This window comes from Miscanthus floridulus, chromosome 1, assembly GCF_019320115.1.
Source record: "Miscanthus floridulus cultivar M001 chromosome 1, ASM1932011v1, whole genome shotgun sequence".
NCBI lineage: Eukaryota > Viridiplantae > Streptophyta > Magnoliopsida > Poales > Poaceae > Miscanthus > Miscanthus floridulus.
In genome coordinates, this window is record NC_089580.1 from 186,122,297 (window position 1) to 186,134,728 (window position 12,432).

At 50.4% G+C, this 12,432-nt stretch overlaps 2 pseudogenes; one reads left to right on the forward strand and one right to left on the reverse strand.

Moving 5' to 3' along the window:
* Window positions 1-4,905: 4,905 nt before the first annotated feature.
* On the reverse strand, window positions 4,906-8,248 carry LOC136505341 (uncharacterized; annotated as a pseudogene).
* Window positions 8,249-8,520: 272 nt separating this feature from the next.
* Window positions 8,521-11,831, forward strand: LOC136468304 (uncharacterized; annotated as a pseudogene).
* Window positions 11,832-12,432: the final 601 nt, after the last annotated feature.

The window sequence follows — 12,432 nt, forward strand, 5'->3', positions numbered from 1 at the left end:
AGACCCTGCGTCGGGTGAGAGAGGCGGTAGACGGGAAGCCGAAGATCGACGATTTGATGCCGTTCCCGATGCGCCCGTCGCGGGGGCACATTTCACTGGTGAGTTGGATGTTGCCGACGCTTTCGCGGCCTTCTTGTTTTCCACCTTTTTTGTCTGTTGTCTTACTTCGTCGTTCCCGCAGGGGATAAGAGACGTGCGAGACTCCCCGCCGCCCGTTCCCGAGGACGCCCGGCGGCGAGCCGTGAACAGGGCGCGCGCCGAGGAGGAGAAGAAGAAGAAAGATGCCAAGGAGGCGAAGCGCACGAAGAAGCTCCTCGCGCGCGAAAAGCTAGACGCCCATCGCCGGCGTCAGAAGCTCGACGGTCTCCTGTTGGAGCCGTCTCCCTCATCGTCGGTGTCGGATTCTTTGGGCGACGGCGGCGGGCGCGAGGTGGGGACGGCCTGCCTGGAACACCTCCCCGACATTAGGGAGATGGTGCCCGGGGCGCCGGCAAGGAGCCTGACGCTCCTAGGAGGAGGAGGTGTCCCGGGGCCGGTGGCAGCCCGTCCCGGGGCCGAGGCCGACACGCCCGAGGCACGGGTGTCGGAGGAGCATGCCGTCAGCTCGATGGGTTCGACGGTGGAGGTGGAGCGAGCGACGGTGGGGGCGACCCCATTGTCTCCGCGAAGGGTCGAGGAGGTGCCGGGGTCCGGCGGAGGCCAGCTGGCACCGGTGGACACCGAGGCCGCGCTGCTGCCACCACCACCGCCGTTGCAGAGGAGGCTGGCAGTGTCAAAGCGGCTGCATCCCCGTTCGCGGTAAGCGTCTTTTCTGGTGGAGTCCATAGTACTTCTTGTTTGCCCCTTGGTCGCATGCTGACCTTGGGAGTGTCTTTGCTTCCAGCCAGAAGCATCTGGTGGAAGATCCTGCCTTGGCGCCCCGTAAGGCGCTCAAGGTGAACGTTAGCTCCTCTGCCCATCAGGCAGCAGAGGCGCAGGCTGGCGTGCAGCATGGCGTGGCGTCGGGCGGGGCTGTTTCGGAGGAGGCGGCTGCCCAGGAAAAGGGTGCCGAGGCGGCCGCGGAGCGAGTGGAGGAGGAGGAGCCCACGCCTCGCGATGTCGTGAGTCTTGGGGCGAAGGAGGCTGGGGCGTCCACCATTGCCGAGGCCATTGAGGGTGAGGCCGGAGCCCCCAAGACCTCCGAAGTTAGGGCGGTGGACGCCGGGGCCACCGAGGTAGAGATGGCGGAGGCCAGAGCCCCTGGATCCGTCGAGGCCGAGGCGATGGAGGTGGAGACGGAGCAAGTTTTGGCGCCGCCCCTGGTTCAGACAGTCTCGTCTGATGATTCCTCCCAAGGGAAGGAGGCGGTGGACGTCGAGGCGGCCAGTACCGCGGAGCAGCCAGTCCCAGATCCCGCCGAGGGGAGTTCAGCCCTTGCCCGGCTATGGCCCGAGCCCCGTGGGTGGAACTTCCCGCGTGTTTTCTAGCGGAACCGGGCTGATCCCGAGGGGGAGCCTGTGTTCGCCCTTGAAGATATCGCAGAGGGGGGCGGTGGGATACCCTCGAGCAGTACCGCCAACTGGCAGTGCGGCCGCTGTGGTTGGTATGTTCCGGCCCAATTCTCGGACCAGGTCTCGGCAGGAGGTGCCAGAGAGGAATGCTTGGATGATTTCCGAGTCACCGACGCGGGGCAACTCGGTGCATTTCTTGGAGAAGCGCCGGATGAAATCTCAAAGAGATTCGTCCGGCTTCTGGTGGCAACCTTTGAGGTCCCAGGAGTTCCCGGGGCGCACATAGGTACCCTGGAAATTCTCGACGAAGACCCTCACCAAGTCGCGCCAGTCGTGGATCTGTGCGGGAGGAAGGTGTTTGAGCCAGGCTCGCGCTGAGTCTGACAAGAACAAAGGGAGGTTGCGGATGATGAGCAGGTCATCTTCCGCACCGCCTAGCTGACAAGCCAGGCGATAATCGGCTAGCCATAGCTCGGGGTTCGTCTCACTGCTATACTTTGTGAGATTGGCAGGTTGCCGGAACTGGGCTGGGAAGTGAGCGTTGCGAATGGCTCTACTAAAGACCCGAGGGCCAGGTGGCTCGGGAGAAGGACTGCGGTCCTCTTCACTGTCGTAGCGACCGCCTCGGTGTGGGTGGTAGCCCCGGGCGGCTCCATCGCCGCGGCGCCGTCGCCTGCCAACTACTTCGTGGTCGCCTTGTGCCTCGTGCTGGTCTCCAGGTCGATCACGCACCGAGGGGGGCCCATTGGCCGTCGGCGCGCGAGCGGGCTCGGGACGGACCGAGGCATCCTGGCCCCGGCGAGGTCGCGCCGTGGGTTGCTCCGAAGTGCCTCCGCGCCGGCGGGAGGCGGAACTTTCGGCCTGCTGTACCGCAGCGGTCTCGAGGAGGTCGTGGAGCTCTTCGCGGACCCATCGCCCCTCAGTGGTGGAGGGCTCGGGCATTGCTCGGACCAGCATCGCAGCCGCTGCGACATTCTGGCTAGCCCGATTAAAGATTGGGGGTGGCTCTCCCCCCTCGTTGTCGTTGATGCGGTGATGGACGTCGCGGGCCCTCCCTCGGGCTCCTCCGCCCTCACCGTGCCCTTGCTGCTCCTGCTCGAGAGTGTCCCGAAGCTGTTGCAGAAGGAGTCGGTCTTGTTCGACCTTGGCTTGAAGCTCGCAGAGCTGCTCCAGGTCTGGGCGTCGATGCCCCCTGCGGACGGGATTCTCGTTTCGTGCCGCCGGGGCTACGAGACGCGGAGGTGTGGCATCACCCGCCCTTGCCTGGGGCGGGGAATGGTTGCCTGTCCTCTCATCTTCTTCGCCCGCCCTTGGCATCCTGAGCCCAACGTGGAAGCACTCACGAGATGGATCGTAAGTCCCTTCGTCGTCGGAGTCGGAATAGCCGAGGCAGTAGTCGCTTGCGGCCAAGAATTGGCGCAGAGCCCCAGGGTTGTGGAGTTCAGAGAAATCCACCCCGGGCCATGCCTCGTCCTCGTCTAAGGAGTCGGAGTGGGTGCTCAGGTCGAGAGCGAAGCGCTGGCGGCATTCCGAGGGGTGCTCGTGAGCGGCAGTGTAGGCGTAGGCATAAGAGGCAGCGGCATTCCTCAACCCAAAGGGGTATGGGGATGGTGCCGTCTCCATATTCTACCCCGTCGGGGTCGACTCTTCAGGGAGTGGTGGAGTGGAGCTAGACGACTGGGCATCGCCGCGAGCCACCGGCGATTTTCCTTTGTCCATGCTCAGGCCAGACAGGTCCCTAGCCAGGGACCCCGTACCAACAGCTGGTCATAGGATATCGGCGGGGAGTGGCGTGCCGCCCCGGGTTCACGTAGCGTCGGGGTGGCCTTCCTCGCGTCGTGCTTGGCGAGCGCGGCGAGAGCGGCCACCCGGGCACTGCCTGCGCTTGGGCTGCCGGGGCGTGACTTCATCGTCGGACGGTGGGGCTCGGGGGGTGAGGAGCACCATGTCGTACTCATGCCCTAGAGACATGAACTCTAGGCTCCCGAACTAAACTACGGTGCTGAGACGCAATGGTCGTATGGGGTCTGCCATCCGGGTCCTGCTGGGACGATGAAGCTAACACGCAGCGTCCCCTAGCTGGCGCGCCAACTGTCGGTGTTTTGGAACCGGGTGTCCCTCAACCAACGAGTGAATTTGTGCTGCGTGCCCCTAATCCTGGATGGTGATGCAAAGAGACACAAGGCTTATACTGGTTCAGGCAATCGAGGCCCTACGTCCAGTCTGAGAGATCGATCTTCTGTTCCTTGCACCGGAGTGCTCGTAGTAGGGGGTTACAAGCTAGGTGAGAGAGGGAGCTAGTCCCAGGTCTCGGCGAGGGTGGTGCGGGCTGCTTGAGGCGTTGTTCTCAAGTAGCGTAGAAGTGTGTAGTTCTATCGGTGTGTTCGTCTTTTCTCCCCTCTCCCCCTAGAAATGGCCCCGGTCCCTCCCTTTTATACTCTAAGGGAGAACCAGAGACGTCCATACATAGCGCTCTATAAATGGGGGTGGCGTGTCCGAGCCCTGTAGCCGGCCACTGTTGTGGTATGGTCGATGGAGTGGCCCCGTCCTTGTCGTGCAGAAGTGACGCGCCGGTCATACTTGATCTTGTGCGTCGTGGGGCTCCAGTACAGCTTGATGCAGGACATGGCGGGCGACGTGCTGGTCATCATGCGATGACATCGTAGGGAGCTGTGGCTCTGCAGATGCTGAGGCCGAGCCATCGTGGGGGGCTCGACGGACATGGATCCTCAGGCTGCCGAGCCCCTGAAGCAAACTGCCGAGGCCTTGGAGGGAATTATTGGTCCTGGGTACTGATTCCGAGGCCACAGTATCCCAGACGTGGCTCCCCACGCTGCGTTGTTCTTGGAGCAAGAGTTGGCAGCACAGTGAGGCATGGGCGCCAACCATGTGCATAGTGGTTAGCACAGTGGCGGGTAACCCCTGCCCAGTCCTGCCTCCTGTCCTGTCGGCCATTCCACTGTACTGTGCCGAGCATGCGGTCGATGTCAGGGGCAGCAATTGGCTGAGTTAATGCGACGCGACATTTTGTCAGAGGGACGGGTGAAGGAAGAGGCAGCGGAGTGCTGCCGAGCCCGCCTCGCGCGAGACGGAGGGTCGGCGGCCCAGCCGAGGCCTGCGATGAGAGGGGGTCGGCCGAGGCCTTTGGTGGCGGATCGCCCGAGGTCAGCGATGAGGGGGCCTCGGGCGAGTCGGAGAATCGGCCAAGGCCAGTGGTGTTTAGCTGGTTTTGACTTTTATGAAGTCTAAGCAGTCGTTTTTTGGTTCTTGCTTAGGGTACCCCTTCTCACGGTATCCGACAAGTCTCTGTCTCATAAAATTGCAAGCAACATTAGTTAATTTTTTGTGTGTAAGGCATGCAACTCATATTTGCTTAAGTTCAAAATTAATTTGGAATGAGGGGACAATAACTCACATGTGTGGGTCACAATGCAATTTTCTAATCAATAGCTTGCTTCTGTACCAGGTGACAATGTTGGCCATCCATTTGATTTAAATGATCCACATGAAGAAGAAGAACAAAATCTGCATGCAGGTGATTATTCAATACTCATGTTCAAGTCATGTTTCCAACAATAATTGTCCATATCAAAAAGTTCATAATCTTTTGTGAAGCAATTCTCTCTAGCCTCACTCTATCTCCTCAATTTTTATGTTCTAATTTACTTCCTCCCTACTACTAAAATGTGTAGCAACATCTAAGAAATTTTGGTGTCTATTCTCTCTGTTCTAAACTAATACTAACTGTTGTATCGAGACAGGGAGAATAACTCACATGTGTGGTTGACAATGCACTCTTAATTGATCAGCTTGCTTCTGTACCAGGTGACACTGCCGGCTATGCATTTGATTTAAATGACCCATAGGAAGAACAAGATAACCTACATACAGGTGATTATTTCCCTCAGTTTACAGTCATGATTGCAATAATAATTCTCCATGTCAAAAAAGTTCCATAATCTATTTACTGACAATCAGCACACAATCTACATTTTTTGTAGCAGATGACAACATGGCCTTGCAAGAAGATACCTTGGACGATGTCATACATGATTTTTGTGTGTACACAGATGGTGTTCACATCCTATTTGACGAAGATGGGTTGTCCGACTCGGATGACGAAGACTATCAGCAACCCCTACAAGAAGAAGCAACAAATATGCTCAAGAATTTGACACAAAGACAAAGGCAAGCCATATATCAAGATTTGCTTCAGTTAAGCACTAATGGCATATTACAGCGAAACAACACAACACTTATTGCTGCAAAGTACAATGTCCATGTGCGCACAATACAACGAGTGTGGCAGAGAGCAAAAAATTGTTTGGCACAAGGCATACCAGTAGATGTCAATTCTTTGAGAGCTAAGAATTGTGGTCGTAAAAAAATTCAAGTGGACCTCACTAGAGTTGCTGATATTCCCTTAAACAGAAGGGGAACCATAAGGTCATTAGCATATGGTCTTCAAAGCAGTAAAAGCACTGTACATAGGTTGTTCAAAGAAGGCATGCTACAATGACACTCAAATGCATTGAGGCCTTATTTGAAGGAAGAAAACAAACAGGCAAGGTTGCGGTGGGTTCTCTCTAAGCTAGATGCAAGTACTCTGCCAAATAATCCAAAGTTCGAGAATATGAAAAATATTATTCACTCAGATGAGAAGTGGTTCAATGGTACACAGAAGAATAAGACCATGTACTTGCATCCAGATGAAGAAGATCCACATAGGACAGTGCAAAACAAGAATGCCATTCACAAAATCATGTTTTATTCTGCTGTTGGAAGGCCTAGGTTTGATGGTGAAGGGAGATGCTATTTTAATGGACTTATAGGCATATGGCCATTTGCGCGTGAGGTACTAGTCATTCTCTACATAATACTTGCAATCCATTTTAAGCTATTTGGCTCAACAATTTTTATAATTACAGGAACCAACAAAAAGAAGAAGTAACAACAGACCGAGGGGCACACCTATCACAAAGACCATGAAGGTTGATAGATAAACTATGAGATCTTATATGATCACAAAACTAATACCAGCTATACAAGAATGTTGGCCTACAGAATCAAGACATGAGACAATATGGATACAACAGGATAATGCCCCTTCTCATGTACGAGCAGATGATGCAGATTTCAAGCTAGCAGTAGCCCAAACAGGCCTAGATATACGCCTAACTAACCAACCTGCTAATTCACCTGATATGAACTGCCTTGACCTTGGTTTTTTTGCTTCTCTTCAGTCGATAACGGATAGAACGACATCTAGAAACGTGGATGAACTTATCCAGAATGTGGTAATGGAATATGAAAACTACAACCCCGTCGTTTTGAATAGGGTATTCCTCACACTACAAGGATGCATGATCGAAGTTATGAAAGATGGAGGAGGCAATAGGTACAAGATCCCTCACATGAATAAAGAAAGGCTAGAGGCACTAGACATGCTCCCTGAAGCTCTAAGTTGTGATAGCCAGCTAGTTCAAAGGGCTTTTGAGTTGTTGAACAATTAAAGTTAGGTTCATGTAAACCTCGCTTATGATGCTTTTGCATTGTTCAGCAAATACTGCTGTTGTATATATAAACAAGGTTTAAGTTGCTTTTGTTCGTATCTAATACTCATGTGGTTGTATGAAGTACGAATCATTGCTCTATTAACAGAACTATTATGTGTGAGGCAACTAATTCCTTGTACGTGCATTTCACATTGCAAATCACAAATTAACAGAACTATATAGATACGTGCATTTCACATTGCAAATCACAAATTAACTAAACTGGTCGACCATAATCCATAGTGCAATCAACCAACAACCTTCAGTACCAGCACTACATATTCCCTTCTACAAGTTCCTCCCATCACGGGTAAACAACAAAAGCTGTCACGAGTAGAGTTACAACCAAAATACCTAATCATTAAAGTCATCATCTTCCACCTGTGAATGGCCTCGCAAGTCCACACCATCCTAGAACCAACATGTCTCGTCATCAGTTTCAATATCAGAGAAGCTGGCCTTATGGTCCAACAGCTCCTTCTTGCCAGTATCCATCTCCACCTTGGCACTCTCCTTCTCCAATTTCACACTGTCCATCTCCACCTTGGCACCCTGCTTCTCCAACTTGACACTGCCCATCAGCACTTCGGCACTCTCCTTCTCCAACTTGACAGTGTCCATTTGCACCTTCACACTCTCCTTCTCCAACTTGATAGTGTCCATTTGCACCTTCACACTCTCCTTGGCGCTCTCATTCTCCACATCAGAAATAGCCCGTCGCCACTCGCGAAGCGCAGTACTGCACACAGAATTTGTACACAAAATTAGTAAGGTACCAGTATGACAACCAAATTGCAAGACAACGTTTAGATGGCTGACCCCAAATGCAGACGACCATGGTTGGTGCATGGCCCAGTAATTTTGCTTGCCGTAGTAACATCATGTGGCTCTGTCTCATGCACATACTCATCGTCATCACCAAGCAAAGATGAACCCTTAGCAACTCCATCTTCATCCGAATCAGGTATCAGCTCAAATCGATCTGCACCCCCTTCTTCTGTATCTTGAGCAAAATCCACTCCTTCGATGGCGATGCAGTTTAGCTCCCGGTCAAACCAAGTTCCACGACGACGATCCCGGCCACGCATCTGCCTGGTGGGCCACATCCTATGGCTCAATGGGATGCCCAAGGCGCGCTTCATCCGCAAGTGACGAATGAACCGGCTACCCCCATGTGCTCCCTTGCCGCCTGCCATCGAAGGATCGCCTGTAGCACAAGAAGACAGTCTTGTTAATCAAAACAACACCAGTTCAGCAATAGGTTTATGAGCATGATAGCAGCTGAGCGACCATTTTCCTAAATGTTAGATGCAGATGTCACTCTAATACGAACTAGTATACGCAATGCAAAGAGCAAAGATCTGGGAAAAAGTGGACCATGCCTGGAACTAGTCAATCCTAGATTCTAGATCTCAGTATGGTAACCCCGAGGATTTCACCAGAATACTAGTCAATCCTAGATTCTAGATCTCAGTATGGTAACCTCGAGGATCTCAGTATGCAAAGAGCAAAGATCTGGGAAAAAGCGGCCATGCAAAGAGCAAAGAGGATTTCACCAGAAAACTAGTGTCGCGTGGAGGAGGGGCCGGTGCTCCCAGCTCCCGTGAGCTGACGCAGGATGCAAGGGCGAGGCGTGGTCGGAGGAGGCAAGCGCAGTGCGCTGCCATAGAGCCTTGGCGGCGTCGCGCGGAGTAGCAGCCCGCGCTCCCTGCTCGCGTGACCCGGCGCTAGACCATGTTGGCGGAGGGGAGTCGTCGGAGGGCGGCCGCGACGGCAAGCTTGCAGATCCGCCGAGATTGGGGATGAGGCCGATGCGGATGGGGATGATGATGCTTTTTTTTCGTGGTGTGTGAAGCTGCTGTGTGAGTCTGGGAGGGGGAGGGAAGGGATAAGGCTTGCCTTGGTCGACAACGCCTGGTGCGCTGCGGTAAAGCTACTACCACTACGACGCAAGTAGCCAACGATAGAAAAACTGGGACACTCTACTGTCGCTACGACGACAGATAAACTGGGACGGAGGGAGTATGCCTTTAAATATATTATTATAAGATTTTATATTTAGAGGGGCCGTTAATCCTGGACCGGCGCTGCAGGCCCTGGCCCTAGACTACGTCCGCGCCTGGGCGCAACCCGCGCCGCCACCACGGGAACCCTCGGCGGCCGACGCCGACGACTTCCTGCCGGTCCTGGCTACGCGCGGGGGCGATGTGCTGTTTGAGCTCCACTCCCACTCAAACCACAGCGACGGGTTCCTCTCCCCTTCCACGCTCGTCGAGCGCGCCCATCGCAACGGGGTAAGTGACGAAGATCTACCTGATCTCTAGTCCGTTTGCCCAGTAGGCGTTTGAGGAAATGCTTGCGAGGTTTAGTCGGCGGCGTTGTGCACTTGTGCTGTACCATGTGGGATCGACTTCTTGTACTTTTCTGGCGCTAAGCTAATCCGAGCACTGCGTTGGTATGCTGCACATTTTGTTGTACCTGCCGGTGTACGTAGCTGATTACAAATAAAGGACATGGTTATGGTATCATTGCTTCGTAGTAGGATGTACAAGTGCTGTACTGGTGGCTGAAGAATTCAGAGGGTAGTTGTTACCTCTAACGTTTCAACACTTGTCTGATGAATACTTTATGGGTGTTGCCATGGTACACCAAAATAACTGTGCACCGTCCATCTAGTTTTGATCTAGATGGATATGGTGACTTGTTACCTTCTAAGAGGTAATAGAATAAATATGGAAATAAATATTTTAGTTAAATTTGATTGAATCGGTCATCTTCTGACATGCATTTCTTGGCTAATCGCTATTAAAAAAAATGAAGCCTTGTAGTTTTTTCCTCATGAAATGTTTCCTGCACTAAATACCATGATCTACCTCCTAAAGTCTGTTATGGTCGTCTGCTGCTTAAATGTTTTGTCCTGTTGGGGTATACTGTAGATTCTGAATAACGAATATAGGAGCGACTAAACTATGATGTTCGTGGCATAGGTGAAAGTTCTCGCCCTAACGGATCATGACACCATGGCTGGCATACCAGAAGCTGTGTCAGCAGCTTCCAAGTTTGGCATTAGAATAATTCCTGGTGTTGAAATCAGCGCGCTATATAATCCAAGGTAAATGCCTTTTATCTTTCAGCGAAAAGATCTTTCTTTGTGTTTTGAATGAAAACCAGCAATACCACATAATTTAATAAACCAATCATCTTATCATTTGCACTCCATTGTCAATAGATCTGCAATAGTTTTGTTTTAATTCTCCGCTGCCTTTATGTTAAAATGGTATTGTAAACAACATTTTAACTGTTGTACTATGAGTACAGATGTTTCATGTCATTTTCATTATATTCTAAATTTCATTGTCTATAAGGGAAGTTGCTGGTGCTGGTGAGACTGTTCATATCCTTGCATACTATGGTATGTGTGGTCCGTCAAGGCCTGATGAGTTGGACAGCATGCTATTGAACATTAGAGATGGGCGATACTTACGCGCAAAGAACATGCTGCAAAAGCTAACTACACTGAAGGTGCCAATAAAGTGGGAGCATGTGACTAAAATTGCTGGTGACGGAGTGGCACCTGGCCGATTGCATATAGCAAGGGCTATGGTTGAAGCGGGTTATGTAGAGAATGTAAGGCAAACATTCAACAAATACCTCGGCGATGATGGCCCTGCATATGCCAGGTTATTTCTTCATCCCAAATAAGCATTTCCTATGCTGAAAAATCTTTGGTTAATAACACAAGGCATGTGTTTTTTTCTGGCAGAGGAAGTGAACCATTTGCTGAGACTGTCGTGCAGTTAATTAGTCGCACTAGGGGTATTTCTGCACTTGCTCATCCTTGGTCATTGAAGAACCCAGATGCAATAATCAGGTCTTTAAAAGGTGCTGGTCTTAATGGTATGGAGGTCTACAGAAGTGATGGAAAAGTTGATGGTGTGTCTCTTACACTTAATGCATGCTGATTTGAGATAGAGTGGAGAACTCTTGCCATGAACTAAACTCTCTATCTATTAGCATATATTGGTCCTTCTGTCAACAGAAAGTATTTTTATCCTTACTCATCATGATATATTTAAATAACATTACATAATTTCTTTTTACAGGTCGTGGTTTCGAAGCAGCCTCTCCGCAGATTTGCGGGGGGAAGGCTTGTCTCGGTTTTTCCCTTCCCCAGACCCCACTCATGTGGGAGCCTCCGGCACTGGGTCTGCCTTACATAATTTCTTTTTACAGGATTTAGCGAATTAGCTGAGAAGTATGGACTTCTGAAACTTGGAGGTTCAGATTTCCATGGAAGAGGTAGAAAAGATGAATCTGACGTTGGAACGGTTAAGCTCGCTATTACAACTTTGTGCTGCTTTTTGAAGATGGCTAGGTCTATCTGGTCTTCTGCTATGAAAGACATCCTGCTTAAGTTTGCAGAGGGATCATCTGCTGCAAATCTAGGAAACATGCTTAAGTTTGGACGACTTACCAATTTTGCTGGTTTTTCTCCAATAAACAATGATATTCATGTTGTTGATTTCTGCTTATCTTCATGGTTAAGCAATGATGATATGGAAGATGTTGAGCTTGAAGAGGTAAGATTGAAGCTTGCCCATTATGCAGCAGAAAGATAACCTCAACTACATGGCCATCTTGAGCAATGTTTTCTCCCTTGTTCAAATCACAGTATGTGCTGTTGCAATGTTTCACTTCTTTTGCAGCCCAATGTAACTAATGTATTTGTTTATTAGGCGATGACATTGTTGAAATTAGATATGCTGAATCTGGTAGCGCTGACATTTATTCAAGAATGTATAATTCTCTACTATGATAATTGAAATGTGAAACATTGAAATGACGTGCATAGAATCAGAGCACTTAAGCATATCAGCATATTAATATACTGTTTCTTAAAGTGAGGAACTATCATCTGTCTACAAGCTTATGGATGAATTGTGCGTCTCCTGTCCCATTTCTATTCTCCTCAACGATATCCGTGGTTTCCCTCCTATGTTTTTGATGATTGACCTTTGAGAATGATGACTACCCTGTTTATTCATGTAGTTTCTGCCAGTTTTATTCAGTAAAAAAATATTTAAAATCTACATGTTGACTTCCACTATGTAGGTGCTTTTAGGCTAATATATGTTTTCAGATTTTTTTAATATAAACAGTTCTGTCCTTGAAGGCTTCAACTTGACTTGAACCATATCACTATGAGTCATTACTTAATCGAATTGAAATGGCAGCTAATATGCACACAGATAAACAATTTGGTTCCAGCCAAATATTGACCTGATCAGTCTGGATCAGTGAATAATTTACTGTTGATGCAAAACACATTCATGGCATCCAACTCACAATCACTAAAACTTGGTAGCTAAAGGATAATGGATTGACAT